Here is a 19,312-nt window from a genome sequence, read left to right on the forward strand (position 1 = left end):
CGCCCCATCGAGTAAACACTTACCCATTGGTGCTTACGGATAAATGGCGTCTATCTCCCAAAATACAATGATTTTCACAGATTGTAGTAACACTCCAAACAATCTGCATGACGAACAAAACCTGTGTTCTATACTCTCTAAATTTTCCCTAAAACTAATATAAAGAATAACAATGCACAAGAGCAAAAAGGAAAGCAAGGTAATTTTTCTAGATTGTGTTTAGGATTATTCAATTGCTAGAACTGCCCTGGCATTTATAGACTCGAATAAGTTTGAGTTTCAAACCAAACAGATGCAGTTTGAAATAAACAGGTGCAGTTCAAATTTTGAACAAATAACTGCTGGTAGTATCGTATCTGTTCAACTGCTGGGTAGTTTTATAACTGTAAAAAAATAGTTTGATCTTCCTGGAATTAAATTGAACAAGGGCACTGTTTGGACTATTTGGACAGAAAAAATTTGGCGCAAAAAATTAAAATAATTTCGTTTAGAAATTCAAATAATTTTCCTGCAAGGATTTGAAAAGATTCAAATAAATTTTTTCTAAAAAATTAATGTTAGAACCGACCCGACCCACAACCCAAACCCGCGCCAGGTACGGCCGGCCGGTCGGACGGCGGCGGCAATGCGCGTATGCTTGTGATGGTTTGAGCCAATGTTTACTTGGTCCATAACTTCTCACTTCTACAAACTTGGAGTGCCCCTTGGGGCCCAACCCAAGTGTTGCCAACTAAAACTTATATACACGCATAAATTCTCTTAAGTTTCCAATGTGGGACAACCATTACAAAAAAACCCACATTTTACTTCTTTGATTGTCCATTCCACGAACCCAAAAACGACGTCAGCTTCTCATTCACTCATAAATAGTTTTGACGTACCGTCTTCACCGTGTGACTCACCACGAGGCAAGAAACACGTCACCTCTTTAGACTCACCCCAAAATACGTGTGAAACCCACTCAAATTTGGGCTCAAAGTTGGCCCAAAATAAGCCTATAAAACCATTATTTCCAATAAGATTTTCTAACATTTTTGTTAGAAAATAAGCCTTTAACTTTTAATGAAACTATGTCCAGTCCTGAGGCTCGTTTATGGAAAAAAAGCTATCAATAGCAAAGTTGTATCCATCTTGCAAAATCACACATGGGAATTGGTGGATTTGCCACCTGGTAGTAAACCTCATAGATACAAGTGGATTTTCAAGAGGAAAATGAAAACAAATGGATCAAAGGATATAGACAAAAAGAAGGTCTTGATTACTTTGACACATACTCACCGGTTACTAGAATAACATTCATTAGAATGCTAATTGCCATTACATCTTTGTACAATCTAGAAATTCATCAAATGAATGTGAAAATCGCTTTTTTAAATGATGAGTTAAATGAAGAAATTTACATGGAACAACTAGAAGGATTTTCTGTTCCAGGAAAAGAAAAGAAAGTGTGTAAATTGGTTAAATCATTATATGGTTCAAAACAAGCGCCAAAGTAGTGGCATGAGAAATTTGACAAGGCAATGATGTCAAATGAATGTAAAATTAACGAATGTAACAAATGTGTTTATATTAAAAACGCAAACAAATGTTATGTTATAGTATGTCTTTATGTGGGTGATATGCTCATCATAGGTAGTAATAATGACATGATTAAAACTACTAAGAAAATGTCGAATAAACATTTTGAAATGAAGGACATGGAAATTGCTAATGTAATTCTTGGTATGAAAATTACCAAAACATCATGAGGATATGCTTTGTCATAGTCACATTATATTGAGAAAATACTTGAAAATTTTAGCAAAGATGATAATCATCTTGTTAGAACACCTATGAATGTTAATTTGTTTCTTGCTAAGAATGTATAGAAAACTATTTCTCAATTAGAGCATGCCCAAATTATTGGAAGCTTAATGTATTTGATGAACTGCACTCGCCCAGATATAGCTTATACAATAAGTAAATTAAGTAGATATACGAGTAATCTAGAAGTCCAACACTGGAAAGTTATTATAAGGATTCTAAGATATTTCTGATTTACTCGTAACATTGGGTTGTACTATACTAGATATCCAGCTGTACCTGAAGGATACTGTGATGCAAATTGGATATCGGATACTAGAGACTGAAAATCTACCAGTGGGTATGTCTTTATCCTTGGTGGTGTGGCTGTATCTTGAAAATCTTCCAAACAGACTTGCATTGCTAGGTCTACTATGGAATCAAAGTTTATAGTTTTAGCTAAAGCTGGGGAAGAAGTAGAATGGCTTTGTCACTTCCTTGAAGATATTCCAATGTGGCCGAAACCTATGTCTGCTATATGCATACATTGTGATTGTCAATCTGCAATAGATAGAGTACAAAATCATATTTATAATGGTAAGTCATGACACATTTGTCATCAACATAACACCGTAAGACAACTACTCTCTAATGGAATTATTTTCATTGAATATGTGAAATCTAAAGACAACATAGCAAATCTACTAACCAAAAGATTAGCAAGAGAGTTAGTTGAGAATTCATCGAGGGGAATGAGACTTGAGCCTATTAAATAAGAGTTAGCACAACGGCAACCCAACGTAGTTGACTGGAGATCCCAAGATCTAGGTGACAATCGAGTTGTGTATGACTCATAAGGATCACTGGGGAGTCAAACTCTTACCCATTTCTATGATGAAATAAGTGATGTTTGCAGCGTGTTAGGATAAGTAATGCTTTTAATGATTCTTATATCTAGGAATACCTAGTGGAGTATGGCAATATATTCTTCATAAGAATCATCTATATGAGTGTGAACTGGGCCGGTTCTATGAGATTTGTGAGGGCTACAAATCTCTAGAGTACTCATGAAATATCAGGTTGTTCAGGGCCAAAATGAACACAATAGTGAAAACCAAACTGTGTTTGGAAATATGTTGTGTGAGTTCTACTGTCTTGGTTTACAAAAATGGCTGAACATTTCAAGACATCATATTCACAGATTAGCTAGTAAATCTAATAATGTCTCACAAGGGAAGGTTCAAAGCCAAAAGCTACTTACCCTTTGCAGAATATCTCCGATTTCTGTACTCTCTATAAAACATCATGTTGTTACATTTTCTCTTCGCCAATTCCATTCATGTGGGGAGTTGTTCGAATTTATAGTTTTATAAGCTTATTTTGGGCCATCTTTGAGCCCAAATTTAAGTAGGGCCCACACGTTTTTTGGGGTGGGTCTAAAGAGGTGATGTGTTTATTGCCTCATGGTAAGTCACACGGTGAAAACGGCTCGTCAAAACTATTTATAAGGGAATGGAAAGTTGATGTCATTTTCGGGTTCGTGAAATGGGAAGTTGAAGAGTCAAATGTGTGTTTCCTTAAATTGGTTATCCCACATTAAAACTTTAAGAGAGCTTGTGCAAGTAAATAAGTTTTAAGGGGCACCCCAAGTTTTGTAAGGAGGAGAGTTATGGACAAAGTGGACTTCGGCTTAAACCACCACACAGGCGCACGCGTCGCAGCTGTTATTTGTCCGACCGACCGACCGAGCCAAGCGGTGTTGGGCGTGGGTTGTGGGTCGGGTCAGGTCTTAACTTAATTTTTTGGACAAAATTCATATGAATTTTTTCAAATTATTGCAGGAAAATTTGAAATTCTAACAGAATGAATTCAATTTTTTTTTCTTTCTAAAATTCGAAATTCAAATTCCTATTCGAACCAGTACCTCTCCGGTCACCTTCCTTCATCTTTTCGACGGTTTCAAATTCGCACATGTTCGAAAGGTTTTCCTACCCTTCCGAACAAGCACCACAATGCCTATAAATACAGACTCTTTTCCTGCAGTTTCAATCATCCAATACATTCATTTGTGCTTCTAACTTTTTTTTCTTCCTCTATTGTATATATTCTTCGTATTAGTTCATAAAGATCTCAGAGAGTTGCAGAACATAAGTTTGATTCGACTAGTAGATTGTTTAGAGTGCTGCTACAATCTGTGTTTTTTTTATCATTGTATCATAAGAGATAGACGTCGATAACTCCTAAGCACTTGTGCGGCGACGAATTTGTCTGAACGACAGTGTGTCACACTCTACTTGATCAAAAGTTGCTATTCTAATTTTCGATATAAGAATATTTATGTAAGTAATTTAGTTTTGTTATTTTAGTTTCATTTCTCTACATAGAAGATTGTTCCAACAGTTTAGGTGAAGATGACACTTAGCAAGATATAGTGGTACGCACGGCGAACCATGATGCTTTGAGGCACGTGCCATGTCGTTTTGAAGTACGACGTAGCGTGTTACTGAGCTCCATTGTTCTCTGGTGAAGTATTTGGCAGGTTTGCGTGTATTGCAGTGCGCCATTCTGCTTCTCCAGTGAGCTTTTGGGTTCTCAAAGGTTTTGGGCTCATTTTGGTGTGTTTTGCAGCTATCCTGACTTTTCTGGTAAGTTTTCATAATTCTACTTTGGCCTCTTCCTCATTGCAAATATCATGAGATTGCTGGAGTCTTACAGTCGAATCAAATAAGAATTTTCTACGGAAAAATAATAAAATTTTAAATACTATAGCACCCATCTAATTTTTCTTCACGATTAAACTAGTTCAAATAATTCTACAAATGTAAAGATTATCCCGAGTGTAAGAACCAAATTTCTGCTTAATTTAAAATAAAATTATAATAAAAAAAATCACTTTCTGCTTTTAATATATTCCAAATAAATAAAATAATAAAAAAATCAAAATCCTTCACTTTTAAAATTTCTGCCATTCAAATTCCGGTTGTTTTGATAATAAATTAAAATAGTTAAAAAGTCAAAATATTGTCTCTGTTATTTATTTTTTTGCACTCTTTTTTTGGGTGAAAGATTAATTAAAATAGTCAATTCTTAAAGCAATCATATATACATTTCTAGCTACTTTATCTTATCAAACAAAAATGTCATGTACCATAAAAACATTTCTCAAAATTTATTCCTTGTATGGTTTAAATTTAAAGTGGCATGATAGGACTTGGGTAGGTGTTGTGTCTTATGGCACGATATGCATGTTGGGAGGCCCGTTGGAGCGTGTCTTGAGTTTATTTTCATGGTCCATATCGTTTATATTATAAGATTTATCGAGTAGATTATAAATTTAAAAAAAAAAGTTAGATTAATTGGACATCTGTAATCCCATAATATGATCACATTTGTTTTAAATAAAAAAAAAACAATTGGTATAATTTTGATAATTTTTAAAAAATAATTAGTGATGATCATGGGATTACGCATGTTCGATTAACTTAAATTTTTTTATAAATAATATACTCGACAAATTCAATAATATAAACGATTCACATAATCGAAAACGGCTCGGAATACACCCCCATGAGCCTCACAATCCCAACTCCAGCATAATATGAATTCTATTCAAAATGATTGCAATTCTCAAATTTATTATTTTAAATATTTTTTTTTCTAATTTGTAAAACAATTTAGAGGAAATTACAAAAAAATAAATAAAAAATTCTAGAGTTTGAGAAAATAAACCCTAAGTTTTTATTTTATTTTATTAATTTAAATTCTAATCTTGTAATTTGTTTTCAATGTAAATTATTTACCTAATTTCGTTAAATAATAGAAATATATTATTTGAATGATTTCACTCAATATAGGCGTAAGAAAAAAAAAATACTATTTTTTATTAAATTTAATGATTAAAATATTTTTTTTGTTAATTTTACTTTCAAAAATAAATAAATATTTAAATTAAAAATAAATAAAAATTTAAAATTTAAATTATAAAAATTAAAAATTTATTTTATTACAAAACTGATGATTTTTATTCTCCTATTTAAATGTCGCCATCGTAATGGATGGCAACGACAAAATCAATTTCAATGCTCTGAATCTTTTGCAAATATCTTTGGTAGATAACACATGCTCATGCACTGGCTAGAAACTTGTTTCAACATTATTAAAATAATTTAAAAAAAAAAAAAAACAGCTTCCAGACCCGAAAGCTAGTTGCAGTTTTGAGGTTGACATATTTATAGTATATTGTATATGTGTGTGTATATATATATATTAACGGTTGAGAAAGATGAGATACCAACTTGCGTCCACAACCACAAAGAAAAATAATTTTAGAGATATTCGGGGGAAATTCCATTTTTCAAGGCTTACGTACTCGTATGGGTTTTATTTTAATAATTTAATTTATTTATTTTATACATTTTTTTACATAAATTATTTATAAAAAAATTATATTGATTCAATAATTTTAAGGGAGATTTACCAATAAATCCCAAAATTTGAACTTATGAATCAATTGGTCCCATTTTTATTCTATTAAACCGTTTAGTCCCATTTAATTGTGAGGGACGTAATTACCCTTATGTATCCTATATTTGATGCGGCTGGGGGCTTCAAGATTGGGTGATGCGCGTGTGTGGCTCACGTGCGCGATTAGTAAAATGGATGTGTGGTGTGTTGCATGTGATATACTGTCATGGCGTCACACAATGGCAAACCGATGTAAGGGGTTTTTATTTGGGCTGGGCATTCTCTCACTCTCAGCATTCTCTCTCTCTCACATAGAGACCCAGCCACACACATAGCTCCTCTCTGTAGCAGACACAAGACGCCATTAACACACACAGCAGCAGATCGAACACATGTGATTCCATATCGAACACATCATCATCCGAGGGCGATGGTGATGGCTTCAACACATTGAACACACTGATACATCGAACACATCGAACACACTGATACACGCAGACACGCAGATAAAACACATCGAACACCATTGAACACACATGTGATTCCAGATCGGACAAATCGAACACACTGATACACGCACACACACAGATGGAAGACACTGATACACGCAGACACACAAATGGAACACCATCGAATGCGACCTGGGGAACCTCTCGAATAGTCTGGACCGGACCGACCTAGATCTCGGAGGACGGTTCTGGTTAAAGCTCTGGTTCTAGGTCCGGTCCAGCGCCTTAGGAGGAGGAGGAAGATAGTCTTCTTCTGGATCTTCAACGACCCGGATCGAAACTTCATCGGTTGGGTTTTGGGGGTTCTGGGTTTCCTCCGGAACATCGATCTGGAGATTGAAATCTGGAATTTGCAGAGTCTCACCGGGTTGAGGAACGAGATCGGCTCGGCAAACTGGACAAGTCACATGAGAATTGAGCCAAGCATCGATGCATTCGGGGTGAAACACATGGTCGCATTTGGGGATCAATCTGAGATTCTCAACGTCTTCGAATTCATTGAGACAAACACATGGTCAAGCCCTCTCAAACACACTGATGCACGCAGACACACAGATGGCTTCAACACACACTCACACACACACACACACACACTAATACACACACACACGCGAATCTCTGAGGGTGTGCCACACCGGAATGAAAGTGGGACCAAATCAGTGAACCAAAAATGACAGTTTGTAAATCAATGAAAGGGCACTCTCGTCCACAGAGTGAAACAAAAATGAAAAAAAAAAAAACAAAAAGGACCAAATCAACACATCAGTAGGATTATTTGGTATAATAGAATAAAAATGGGACTATTTGGTATAACAGTTTGTAAAGTAGGATTTATTGGTAAATATTCCTAATTTTAATTTAGACACTCAGTCGATAAATTCAAATTTAAATTTTCTTTATTCAAATATTCACACTTTGAAATATTATGTCCATAAAGATAAGCACTCACAAAATGATTGAAATACCCCTCCACCACTTCTGTCTCTAACACATTTTATTTATGATTCTCTCTCTCTCTCTCTCTCTCTCTCTCTCTCTCTCTCTCTCTTAATCAGAGATGGTGAGTGGGCGGCAAGGTTGGAGTGGATAGATTTGCAGCGCCATCTCCCTCTCTCTCTTTCTCTCTCTACCTCCGACCCTACCCCTGTCGTCCGCTCTACTCTCAATGAAGCCTCTTTCTTCATTTTTTAAGCCTTAGCTTCCATTTAAGGTGGCAGAGGCTCACCCACGCTAGGAAGGTCAGCTACCACTACAGGAAATGACACATTCAACGGTTAAAATATTAGTCGCCAAAGCTCTATATTTTGATCGCCGAAAGTCAATGGCGACTAAAAAATTTTGTCGCCCAGGTAGTCGGGAATAGCCCTTCGGCAATAGTATTGGCGACTAAATTATAATTTGGTCGCTAATTTAAAACTTTAGGCTACTAAATTGTTATTAGTCGCCAAAGGTCACCTTTTGGTGACTAACATATTAGTCGCCAAAAGTTCTCACACAAAAATGAATTCAACTATTAGAGACTAAAAAATTTAGTTACCAATATAAATTTTTGCCGCAATTAATAATACATTTAGTGACTAAACATTTTAATCGGTAATATAATCATACATTTAGCGACCAAATACTTTAGTCATTGTTAGTTTTAACGACTACATATTTTAGTCGCCAAAAGATTAGATATTTTCATTTCATTCTTTTTTATAACCAAACATTGTAGTCGCCGAAGGATGCCGTATTTTTTCGTAGCTAAAATATTTAGTCGGCAATAGTTTCTTCTCTCATTCTGATTTTTTCCCGCTACTAACTGTTTGGTTGCCAAAAGCCATTTTTTCTTTTTCACTACTAAATATTTAGTTAGCAAAACCTTTGCTTGCATTTTTGGCTACCAACAAATTTAGTTGCCAAAGCTATATAATTTTTTTTTAAAAAATTAACTTCTCAACCACCTGTATTTATTCCATTATTAGTGCAACAAGTACCCTGTATGAACAAAAGAATCTATGAATACTTATTATATTGTCCGCCATTCGACAATATGCACACATTTCACTTCCAACCATCTAAAAAATTTATATTGAACTTCAAATTCTAAATGCAATAGAAATTTCATATAAATCAAGTATAATCCAACGTCAAAAATATAATTTCATACATAGTAGAGGATTAACCAAATTTAATATCCAAAAGATAATCTGTACCACACCAAAAATTTAATTTGTACCGCCCCAAAATCTAATTTGTACCATGTCCAATGGTAATCTGTACCACGCCAAATTTTAAATATGTACTACGCTAAAAACGTAATTTTTACGAACATTTATAAGAACGAAGGTATAAAAACAATGTCTTCCGTACTTGTTAAAAAAGTCGTATCTACAATTCCACGTCAAAAACTATTTGTAAAAATAAAATTAATCCTTAGTATTGACTAAATATTGGCATATTTAAAATTATAAAAAAAAAAAACTCGATCTTAATTAATCTCTTCAAAGTAATCATTAGTTTTGCATACACGAATATATATGAAAGAAAAATATATAAAACTCAAACGCATGTATTAGGCAACCAGTAATATTTTACAAGTAATCATTGTACATAATTAATATGCATTTTTCCATATTTGGGCGCTAAACGTCGTTTTCGACTACGTTTATGGCATTTTAGACTCTAATTCCCAACCTACGTATCCTATTTACGTACTGTCTGTCCCTATAAGTCACATTTGGCACTAAGAAGCTTCTCGTTGCATCACAACAGTAGTTGGGGGGCTGTTTTGTATTTTTGCCCCTCGAACGCCTGTTTTCAACTAAGTTTATGACATTTTTTGACTCTAACTCTCAACCTATGTTTTCTATTAACGTACCGTCTGTCCTTGCATTTGGCACCGAGAAGCTTCCCGTTACATCATAATAGTGGTTGGGGGTTGTTTTGCATTTTCGCCCCTCAAACTCATTTTTTGACTAAGTTTATGGTATTTTCAACTCTAATTCCCAACCTGCGTGTCTTATTTACATACCGTTTGTCCCTACAGGTCACACTTGGCACCGGGAAGCTTCCCGTTACATCACAATAGTGGTTGGGGGGTTGTTTTGCATTTTCACCCCTCGAATACCTTTTTTTGACTAAGTTTAAGACATTTTCGACTCTAACTCTCAACCTACGTGTCTTATTTATGCATCGTCTGCCCTATTCATTGTTAAAGCTGGCATATTTTAACAAAGTATATGTGACATCAATAAAATTGTTCTTACCACACAATGAATGTCGGATGACCAGCTTAGACCCCCAAGAGTTATGTCAGTTTGGTGGCTATGGTATTTAGATGCTCAATTGTCGCGGCCCAAACCCGCCCCTATGGGTTTAGCATCGCAATCGGCCAGTAATCCGTGATTACCGAAGGCCTACTTAACAATAATGACAGTAATACAGAGTAAATGGGCTGGCGGAAGCCAATACAGTAATTAAAAGGTGTCCAATGAGCTGTGACAGTCTGAATGCGAAAAGACTTTTATAAACAAACCACATTCATAAACAAAACATATATACAATCAGATGCATAAAAACCTTCAGGTTAGGGACCTAATCCCTTCACCATAACTGTACAGTCAGGTCTAAACATTTATTACAAAACAAAGACGGAAGGGTGAAACTGAGACACCCCAAAACAGCCTTAGCTTGGACAGACTTGGAACCTCGCAGTGAGGCACAATGGTTGGCTTGACAAAACTGGAGTTTAACCTGACGCTCCTAGCATCGGTCCGGTGCCTGAACACCTACATATAAATATAAACAATGAGCTAAAGCCCAATGAATAACAAATGCATAAAGAAGATAAGAATGAATGTCCTTTCAGTAATAAATCAGTCATATCAGTTGGTACATCCAATAACAAACAGTACAGTAGGTCTTAACAGACCAAGCAGTCAGTTGATGGCCATCATAACAGTATATAGTATTGGTTCCAAGTATTGGAACTGACAGAGATCTCTGTGACAGTAGCAGTAACAGTACAGTAGCGGTAAGTTGATATGGATGCCATGAGTACAGTTCATAAATAGGACATCATTCATTCAGTAAATAGTATCACTTCAGAAAATAGTACAGTTAATTGTTCAGAAAATAATCATCATTGAACATATCTTTACAACATTGTTACTCACAGAGCACTGGGCCATAAGCAGCTAATGAGCGTCCTCGGATGCCAACCCTACACAGTTACAGAACGAACACGCACTAAGTTACACACATGGGAATCAACAACTTAGTCCCTATCTTGACTTGGTGTGGTTCTATATCAATATCCTCATTAAGATGCCTTAAACTAGGCCTAGGAATGCCTAGGATGGAATGAGGATGCAAAGATGCACTTTAAAACACTTTTAAGAATTTTTCAGAAAATAGGGGTCTCGCTCGAGCGTGGCTTTCTACGCTCGAGTGAGATTTCCAAAATAGAGGGGTCGCTCGAGCGTGGACTTCCTCGCTTGAGCGATCTATAAAAATGCAAAAAGTGCTAGATGTTGAAAATCTCCGCTCGACCCTCGCTCGTTGGAGCGTGAGACACATCCTTCGCTCGAGTGTAGGTCTCATCGCTCGAGCATGCGTCTGCGCGCACCGAAAATCTGAGAGCTTGCAATCTACGCTCGAGCAAGCATTCATTTGCTCGAGCAGCGGTCTGAACAAAATACGGTCGCTCAAGCGTGGAATCCTTCGCTCGAGCGTGGAAGCCAAAATCTGGAATTTCCAGATTTGCCTCCCAAGCTCAAACCAAGCATTCAACACCTCAAAACTTAACTTTTTGGGCCAATTTTTTGGAAAACACTTAGAAAGCAACAATATAACATGTTTTGAAGATCAATTTGTAAAATCAAAGCCCAAAGGTGAGTCAATTGAACACCAATTTCAAATAAACTTCAAGAACAAGATGCACATTTAATATGCATGTATTCAATTGAATTCAAAGCTTCTAACACATGATCAAATGAGTCAATCCTTCCAAAAACATGATGAATTCATGAACTACAACTAGAAAATGGGCATGCATGTGGAAATTCATGAAGAACAACCTCAAATTTCAAGAATATGTACATGCATGCATGGATTAATTCTCAATTCAACACATTAAACCATAATTTGACTCTAACCACCAATAATCTCATGAACCATGCAAGAACAACTCAAATGTACAAATGAGAGGATGAAATCTCTACCTTAGGTCGTGAATTCCAAGTATAGAAGCACAATTATGCAATCTCTCTTCAATTCCTCTAGATTCAAGCAAGATTTCAAGATGAATTCCAAACTTCTCCTAACTCTCTCTCTCTCCCACGGTTTGGGTCTAAGAAAATGGCTGAATAAAATGATGTATAAAGGTGCTAAACAATGTTGTAGAAAATGGCCACTCAATGGCAATATTGTAATAAACTTAAACTAATGTAATTTAGCTTTATTTAATCTAATTTAATCATACCAAATCACATTTCAATTAAATCTACCATAAAATCACATAAATTCTAATTAGCATGAAACACTAATCAATTTTCGATTCGGTCGCCGATAAGACCTTCAATTCGCAGTTCGAAGTTAAAAACATGAACAGATCATTCTACAACAAACAGATAGAAATGCAATTAAGGTAACACACTTATGCAATCAATTCTGAATTTCAGCCCGATCAATTACTTATCATGCTTAATCATAGATTAGCACTAATCAGAGGTGAGGGTTGTCATATCGATCTTTGTATTTGTCTCATCCTGAGCTTTCTATCCCTACTCACGCTCTTTCAACATCTCATTATAGCATCTCTCACACTCCTCTCACTCTTTCAACATCTCATTGTAATATTTCTCGCTCTTTCATCAACTCGTCATGATCTCTTTGTTGGTCCTCACAAAGTGCCTCCATCTCAGCTCTCATTGTCTCCATGTCCTTATCACGCGCTCATGGTACAGCCATGGTAGAGGGTTGTGGGTTGATCCCAAATCCAAGCAAGTACTTTTTTTTCTCTCCAAGCACTTGTCTTGAAAGCTCCTCCTATGTCAATAGCATCCCCGACTCGGTGGCAACCGCTTATAGATTGACCATCTCTTGCTGTTATTGCAAATAAAGAAGACAAAAAAGCTTAATAACATATATATTTTTGGGTACTACATAATATTGAATACAATTATTTCATTGTTACATAATTACATGCAGCTCACCGTATTTCGGATGGATCTAGTCATTCGTCTTCTTGGATGTGTGGTTGTCTTCATAAAACTTAGGAAAATCCAAGTCTCCATTTTCAGCTACCTTTTAGATTGAAATAAGAACCAAAAAATAATCACAACATATTATTCATAACAAATAATAATAATAATAATGGATTTACTTTTAAATAAAATCAATCTCACCATAGCAACCATTGCGATAAGAAATGAGAGAGATCTACTGGTATGATTGTATGGAAACTAACTCTTGTTACTCTTACCAACTTCTGACTGTTTCTAAAAATAATAATTACATAAACAAATTTTTGTTAAATATTAAGGCATATCACATTTGACATGGGGCTATATACAATGTATTATTATTTTACTTGGTGAGATGCATTTTGTCACGCCACATCAATCAAATGCTTCCAATCATCTAAACTCACCCCTCAGGGCGGATGAGCATAGAGGTCATTAACACCCTCTTCCTCTAATAGTTCTAATTCTTGCTTCAAAGTGTACCTCCGATCTTTGTACAACACATATGCCTTCTAATTCACAATCCGCTGAGCTTGTGAATCATTGTGAAAATCATCTCCAATATCAAACTGGTTCTACAAGCATAACAAGTTAAAATTAAAGTCATTAAATATAAGTGCTTCTCACAAGTATACATAATACAAATATAGATTGTGGACTAGTATTATCAATTACAAGAACAACATGGATGACGATAGCTTTAGTAGTCTCATCCATATTCAACCATGACTTAACATCCTTGAGAGGCCACAAACTCCTAATCTGAAGCCCTAACTCATTAGTTGCTGGAGTGGCATACTTTCTAGTCATTGCATTTAGAGCACGATCAATGTGAACATGTAATTTTTTCCTTTCTTTGAACCATTTAGGGAATTCTTTGTGTTGTCTCTTTGCGATGTCGAATGCATTGATTGTTTGTTGTAACAAGTTCTTGTGCTCCCTAGTTAAAAAAAATGCGATTCAAAAGTATTTCAAAAAATCAATACTAATCGATTTACAACTATAACATATAAATACATATGATGGATTCATACTTTATGTATGTTTCCACTTTTGTGCTATTGTGTAAGACAAACTAATGAGCCATCTCGTATTAAAATACAGACATATCAGATGCCCTTGTCATTAGACCAAAGGACAGACATTTTGAGTGAATATAGCCAATCCTGGGCCACGGTCACCCATGTCATAATTCCTTTATAGGCGGTTAAACAATGTTTCAACTCCATCTAAATATATTGAACAAAATGTTGTACACTCTTTGGAAACGCAATAGAACCTTCAGGATAAGCTTTATTGGCCACAAACCCTTTTAGACGTCCAAGCAACCTAAAGATAAAGACGATGACAATGTTATACTCCAATCATTATATTAGGACTAAAGCATTAATTACAATTTTACATTATACAAGTACGAACAAAAAACATTGTCTATTTTGATAACATGGTAAATTATTAACCAACATCTCATTTAAGATATTAAATTATTGAAGAAAATAACTTGTTTGTTATTTATATGTTCAGTAAAAACTAAGTTTGAGGTTAATCAAAAAAAAAATTGTAAGCAAGGGTAAGATTATGTGAACTTCATGGACACTAATGCATGAAGTGTGTAAGTGCACTTTTGAAGATTAGTTCTTATAGGAACACTAAAATCAATCATAGATTTATTACCCAAAAGACTCATATATGTATATATTGTCCTATTTTATAATTTATTTTTATGTGTTCTTCACTAGTTCATTCAAATTGTAAGATAAGATAGTAAAAATAAATTATCATTGTACCATTATTATTCTTTCATCACATTTTATCTACCATTGCATCAAATGTGAAAGAAAAATTCCATTAAATTACAAATGTGCTTGTAGCAAAACAAACATAGAACTAAACCAGGCCATCGAAAGGCAAGGAAAACAAAAGAGACAATGTTGGTAATTAACCAACAACCAAACAATACCTAATACAATAATAGACTCTTAATAATAGACTCTTTGTTTTAAGTTATATATATGTATGTATGTATAATATCTATAGAATCATATCAAACTATACAATCACTTATTTAAGAAAATCCATTATCAAATACTGGCAACCAATGACCATTATATCAATACAAGAAGGTCATAATGAGAAATAAATAAATGACTAAAGAAAAGCCATTAATAAGGAACAGATAATTAGGGATTGCTTGAAAATGCACTGAATAAGTGTATTTATTTATTATAAGTTGTCACATCACTTCTTTACTTTTCTTCACATCTTTTCGTAAAAAGTCAAAAAATCACTAAATAAGTAAACTCAATCCTTGTCTTTAACAATGATTGATCTCTTGACCTCTTAATAAAGAGTGTACATGAGCGACCAATTGAGTTATAGCCCAATTAATTTATTATATTAAGTTTCTTTCCTACTTGTAACTTACACCCATGAGGTAAAAATTTTAAAATTTTTTTAAAAAAAATCACTGAGTGTGATTTAGGGAAGGAAAGATTCAAGCAATAATTCGATTAATTAGTGAATAGATTTTCTCACTCTAAAAGAGACTCAAAAATGGAAAAAAGACTTTGGCATGTACCATTTTAGTTCCAACTTGTGATTTTTTTTTTAAACGTCTCTGTTTATCTTTTTGAGCATTTTTTTTTTTTTTTGATCGGCAAAAAAAAAAAAATCTTTATTAATGAATCAAAAGTAGCAATAATAGCAACAATACATTAATAAAAAGAAAGGTAAGTACAAAGAGTATTATAGCAAAACATACGCATCCCAACTATGTTGGCATTGATATGAACACCCAATCATATGCTAGCACAACGTCAAGTTTGGTGTGTAACTGAACAAAAGACAAGAAGTAAGAAGTAAGAACTAATACAAAACCAAACATAGCTACACCCAAAAGAACATTGCCATCACAAGGAAAATTCACCAAAGATCAGTCCAGCAAGCAAAGCTAGAAAGCAATTCAACAAATGAAACAGAGAAAACAATAGCAGTGCATTAGGCATTACAAACAGCCACAACAGAGTGGTAAATATTATTGTGGTTGAATTAAATTCTAAATCTCTAACATTTCACATCCTGTAAAGTGGTAAAATAAATATTTTATTGATTTAAATCTATTTTTGACTTTTAAAAAACTATTTTCGCACAAAAAAAAAAAAAATCGATTTGAGAACCAATGGTTAGTTTCAAACTTTCAATTTTTTATTTACTTTTTATAATTTTTTATTTTTATGAAATGAAAAACAAAAATGATAAATGAATACAAAGAAACAAGAACACAACCAAACAGGGTTTTATTCTCTAAATATCTTCCATTTTGTGCATATTGGACCCAAACTAAGAACATGATATCAATTGTAGAAATAAAATCAATGCCACACATCCAATCCAATATCAATAAAAATTGCAGAAGTAATAAATAAAACAGATACATCAGCATCTTGAAACATGGATATATAAATTAATTTCCCCCCCCTCCCCGGCGCGTCCACGCAATTACTGTAGGTAAATCCACAAGTATAGGCAAGTAAAGTTGAAGTGAGAAAGCACATGAAATCATTGAGTAGAGAGTGACAATTACCAAAATGCAAATCATTCATCATTTTTGAATCACATCCCCAATATATAAACATGTTATAACAATCAAAAACACATCCCCAATAAATATATATATATATATATATAACATTTCACATCCCTAATAAATAAATTGGTTACAACAATCAAAAACACATCCCTAATAAATTTTTGATTAATCTAAATCTCTGACATTTCACATCCCCAAAGTATATATATATATAATATACACTAACAAAAATAGGTTATAACAATCAACAAGGTTCAACATTTTCCACCGGCACCAAGATTTATGACATAAAGAAATGATAGGGGCTAGAGAAGGGGGATGAGAGAGAAGATTGAGTTTCTGTACCCTGAAGAATGCCCAATCAACGGGAGACAGAGAAACAGAGATAGACAGAGACAGAAAGAGAGAGAGAAATGAAGAGACATACTTGGGGCAATGGATTGACAGTGTTGAGACGGTGGTGCTCCTGTGTGCCGACGACAATGCTTCTTACCCGACAGCAATGGAGACAAACAGACAGAGATTGAATATAAGAAAGAGGGTAGAGTTAGAGGAGTGAGAGAGAGAGAGAGAGTAACAGAATGAGAGAGACAGAGGCGTAAGAGAGTTAGTTTTTACGAGTATCCTAAAACTGACACGATTTTTAAACCCTAGTTTAATTATTTTTTCCCGACGAAGTAATCTTTCGTCGCCAATAAGGCATTGTTTCCCGACTCCCATACATTTTTGTCGCTAGTTAATTTATCAATCCCTCCAAAAATTGAACTCTTCCCTCCAAAACTTTTAAGTTATAATTGGCTACTAAAATTTTAGTGGCTAAAAGTGAAATAAATACCGACTAAATTGTTTTCAGTAGCTAAAGATTGTCCATTTAGGGACCAAATTAATTTTTAGTTGCCCAAAACCCAATTTTCAACGACTAAACATAATTAGTCGCCAAAAGTAAAATAAATACCAATAAAATTAATTTTTAATTGCTAAAGATTGAACAATTAGGGACCAAATTATTTTTTTTGTCACCCAAAATCCTATTTTTAATTACTAAAACATAATTAGTCGCCAAAAGTACAATAAATAGCAACTATATTATTTTTTGTAGTTAAAGATTGCACCTTTGCCAACCAAATATTTTTTAGTAGCTAAAGTTTATACTTTTGGCGACCAAATTTTTTTTAGTAGCTAATGTGTACATTTGGAGACTAAATTTTTTTTAGCTGCCATTTTTAGTTGCCAAAAGTGTATTTTCCTGAAGTTGTACCTCAGCGATAGTGTGGACGTCCCCCGAATGCCCCGGGAGGGTTAAGTCCCGTTCCGTTCATTTGGGGTTACCACAGTTCGGACTCGATTTGTGTCACGGTTCTTAATCTGAACCAAAGAGTCCAAATCTGGCAAATCGTTTTGAGAAACAGATTTTTGAAAAAAGTAGTGCCAAACATGGACTGCTTTGCCAGATACAGAGTCGCCACCTAAATATTTTTTATGGGAGAATTTAGAAAACCCTGACTCGATGCCGAAGGCCACATATCCGTCATCACCGGAGTTGTCTCGGCTCGGGAGCTTGGGTACGATCGGGGAAGGTCAGCTATGAGCACCCCCTTTCGCCCGGTCCGAAGACCGGCCTCTACTAACCGTGATATCCGTTTCTGAAAACTTTACGTGTTCTTAAACCGATTGTTAGCCTAGAATTACTATGTTATGCGCGCAGCAAACAAGTATAGACCAAATCGCCCAAATTGGAATAAAAACATTTCACATTTATTTTGAAAATGGTTTGCTACTCGCAAGTAGGCTAAAATACAGATTTTGCAACCCTCAAGTGGTTTTTTGGAAAAGACGGTTTTGCCACTATCTAGTGGGCTTAAAACAAATATAGTTTTAACGCATTATCCCAATTTAAGCAATTTGACCTCCACCCACAGGCATTCAAGCAATTTATCTCATGTAAACACTTAGCCGCATGTCAAGCATACTTATTATGGCAACATTCACACACATGTTGGATGCTAAAGCATAACCACTTACATTGTACTCCGTGCCAAAACAATAAACTAGTTAGCAAATGTGCATGTCCTAGTTCATGTTATTTTGCCTAATGCAACACATACAAGATGCAATTTTAGTTAGGCTCGGTTAACCTAAATATGGCATACGATATGCAACCAACTGATTCATGTATTCAATTTTGAAATTTGAAAATACGAATGCGGTTAGTATGATGTACCGAGCCCGGTGCATGTCAACAAATGCAGGAATGCACGCATGCATATCATAAGGTATGCTAATTTCAAAAATGCCCTAATCTACCATCATAAGCAGGTAAATAAAAGGGAAGAAAGAAATGGGGATTGGAAGACATACACACACTCACCCACACTTATTACATGTTTGCCCTCGCTCGGAGGGACCAAATAAATATTACAATCCCAAAATAATAAAAAAATAAAATTATTACAAAATTTCCTAATTAATGAAAAGAAAGGAAGCAAAAGAAAGAAGAGGGTGGCCACAGCTTCTGCCTCGGGGTGCGCAGATGATGCATGCTCGGAACTTGGCTCGCCCGAAAAACCCGTACCGTACCCCTGCCGCCTCTGTTTATACTGCCTCGTCTTTCTGAAAATTGCCAAAGTACTGGAGCAAGTTCCTTGCGTCCTGCAGAGCACCACCGGCCGGACAGAATTACCACCGGCACTTCACAGTTCCCATCGGCATTTTATTGGATTCACCGGCACTCCAGATAG

At 35.0% G+C, this 19,312-nt stretch overlaps 1 long non-coding RNA gene across 6 annotated transcripts; it reads right to left on the reverse strand.

Moving 5' to 3' along the window:
* Positions 1–11,966: 11,966 nt before the first annotated feature.
* Positions 11,967–17,184, reverse strand: LOC114287188 (uncharacterized). 6 transcript variants are annotated; one of them, XR_014338998.1, is made up of 5 exons: positions 17,002–17,184; positions 15,747–15,818; positions 13,661–14,314; positions 12,956–13,560; positions 11,967–12,845 (listed from the first exon to the last, which is right to left on the reverse strand). It is a non-coding gene; the product is annotated as an uncharacterized LOC114287188 (long non-coding RNA). The 6 variants fall into 6 exon arrangements; XR_003637824.2 differs by having other exon boundaries at positions 11,968–12,845; positions 12,956–13,925; positions 14,265–14,314; XR_014338996.1 differs by having other exon boundaries at positions 11,968–12,845; positions 12,956–13,046; positions 13,148–14,314.
* Between the last annotated feature and the right edge of the window lie 2,128 nt (positions 17,185–19,312).

The sequence above is a fragment of the Camellia sinensis genome, chromosome 1, assembly GCF_055761805.1.
Source record: "Camellia sinensis isolate YWXY chromosome 1, ASM5576180v1, whole genome shotgun sequence".
Classification (NCBI taxonomy): Eukaryota; Viridiplantae; Streptophyta; class Magnoliopsida; order Ericales; family Theaceae; genus Camellia; species Camellia sinensis.